Source organism: Alosa sapidissima, chromosome 18 (assembly GCF_018492685.1).
Source record: "Alosa sapidissima isolate fAloSap1 chromosome 18, fAloSap1.pri, whole genome shotgun sequence".
Classification (NCBI taxonomy): Eukaryota; Metazoa; Chordata; class Actinopteri; order Clupeiformes; family Clupeidae; genus Alosa; species Alosa sapidissima.
Window position 1 is genome coordinate 28,421,608 of NC_055974.1, and position 2,524 is coordinate 28,424,131.

At 38.5% G+C, this 2,524-nt stretch overlaps 1 long non-coding RNA gene across 1 annotated transcript; it reads right to left on the reverse strand.

Moving 5' to 3' along the window:
• Positions 1-449: 449 nt before the first annotated feature.
• On the reverse strand, positions 450-2,224 carry LOC121690099. The gene is made up of 2 exons (XR_006024992.1): positions 2,114-2,224; positions 450-559 (listed from the first exon to the last, which is right to left on the reverse strand). It is a non-coding gene; the product is annotated as an uncharacterized LOC121690099 (long non-coding RNA).
• Between the last annotated feature and the right edge of the window lie 300 nt (positions 2,225-2,524).

The following is a 2,524-nucleotide window of genomic DNA, read 5'->3' on the forward strand; positions in this document are numbered from 1 at the left end:
TTTATGTGTGTGTGTGTGTGTGTGTGTGTGTGGACTCTATACGGCACACTGCACTCTAAAAAATGTTGGGTTAAAAATAACCCAAATATAACCCAGCCGCTGGTTAACTATTGGACTAACACCACATTGAGTTATCCTAACCCAATGGTCTGGGTACATTATTAAACCCAGCAGGTTGGGTATGATTCTAACCCAAAATGCTGGGTTATATCAACACAACGTTAGTTAAATTGGCACAATAGACTGGGTAAAGGTAACCAATGTGCTGGGTTATAACTATATAAATGTTGAGTAAAATTGACACAGTATATTGGGTATAGATTCAACCCAAACCACTGGGTTATATCAACAGAACTGCTAGTTAAAATTACCAGTTGTCAGGTTTTCTAAACCCAGTATTTGGGTTGCATTGAGAGAAAATGGGCAACAAATAGCCATGCAATGAAATAACAGTTTACTTTATTTTTGAATGGATAGCCTACTCTAAAAGCAGCATCAGCATGTGATAAGTTACTTCCATGAAGACAGCTAGATTCCACGGTCCATTTGGGGGTCAGCCCTGTCAGTCAAAGAAAGAAAAAGAGTAAATTAATCACTGCTATTGACAGAACTTTAGATCAAGACAGTGATAGTTCTACCGTTAGCAAGCTAGCTCATGTTAACACATTCAGTTAGTTAAATCCAAGTTGTCTGTAACGTTAATGTTACCACCAAAAACCACCCAGTAAGTTACATGACTACAGAGGCGGACAGAGTACACAGCTTTATTACTTGAGTAAAAGTACAGATACCCTTTGCTAAATTTTACTCAAGTACAAGTAAAAGTACAACAGTCAGATGTCTACTTAAGTAAAAGTACTGAAGTACTTGTTTTTAAAAGTACTTGAGTATCAAGAGTACATTTTCTAAATATTGCATTACTACTGCCACAGTGCTTACATTTATGTACAGAAATGTCCTACATGGAGTTATGAAAAATGTTAATGTTAATACCTTGGAGAATGTAAAAGGAATTGAAAGTAAAATCAAGTAATTTTCATCTTTTAACCATGTTGCCAGGGATGGGCAGTATTTCTAATACATGTATTTAAAATACGTATTTCAAATACAAAATACTATTTTGTAATTGAAACACTTGAAGCGAACACTATCATTAACTTGTTCAGAAAATTGAAATAGTCTGGCGAGGTGGGGCCACGGGTTGGCACATTCACGGGATGGACCTGCTGCGTCTTCATCCATTGTTTCGTCCATGGTTTCGTGTCTTATCTAAATCTGACCATGGAGTTGACTTTGGCGGAAAGCTGACGGTGATTGCTGATAGGCTGTCCCAATCAGTGGCACCTGCACAATCCAATCACGTTTGAGAGGGAAACAACAAATTGAGGGTTTCCGAGATTTTTCTTTTTTTCTTTTTTTTTAGAAGTAGTAACGGGTCACGGGTATGGATAGAAATGTAGTGGAGTAAAGAGTACAATGAAGTAAATAGTACTCTCCTGCCTCTCAAATGTACTTGAGTAAAGTCATGAGTACTCCCCAAAAATGATACTCGAGTAAAGCACAGATCCCTCAAAATTGTACTCAAGTACTGTATTCAAGTAAATGTACTCTGTTACTGTCCGGCTCTGCATGGCTATAATATGAAGCTACCCTGAATTATGTTTGGCATGATGATTACCGTACGTGTGAAGAGACTACTTTGACTATATACATTAGCTGACACACATGCTGCACTACCACGAACCATTTAATTAACGTTAGCATACCAACCGTCTGCTAACGTTAACTTAGCCAGCTGTTGGTATGCTAATTTTAGTTTGTTGTAAAAGTTTGTTTTGTTTCTGTTAAGCAGTTCATACCCAGTGAACAAAGAACTATGTTTTTAAGAGTCTGTCTTTGTGTAGATTTAACATTAACATGAGCTGTAATTGTTTATGTTAAAAAGTTAATGTTAGCTAACGTTAGCTGGCTTGAATGACACAATTCTTAACCTGCTTGAGGCTGAACGAAATTGTCAGACAGAATATCCATTCATATCATGAAGGGTATCTCTGGGTGGACTTTTAAAATCCGTCTGAATAATAATAAAAAAAAGTTAAAAGCAGATACACACCTTCCGAAATCGCCTGATTTCCACTGCATGTTGAAAGCTGCTGGACTGCATGGACGGTTGAAAGAATAACGATTTCCCCCGAACTCTCAAATAACTATGCAGCTGTGTTAATGTTACCCTGGTGCTGGGTAGTGTGCTCACGTCAGGTGGGGGAGAGGAGGGGCGCTGTCCTAAACTATCAACCCAACAAGCTGGGTTACAGAAAATAACCCAACATGAGTAAAAACAACCCCACACAATGACCCAGAGTTTCAACTCAGCGTTTGGGTTGAGAAAATAACTCAGCATTTTGTAGAGTGTGTGTAACACAAAGGCATGTAACTGATGATATGTCATGCCGGCCTCCAACTCTAAATCTGTATTGATCCCTTCTGGCCAAAGGCAAAGAGAGATCAGATCCCCGTCGCCTCT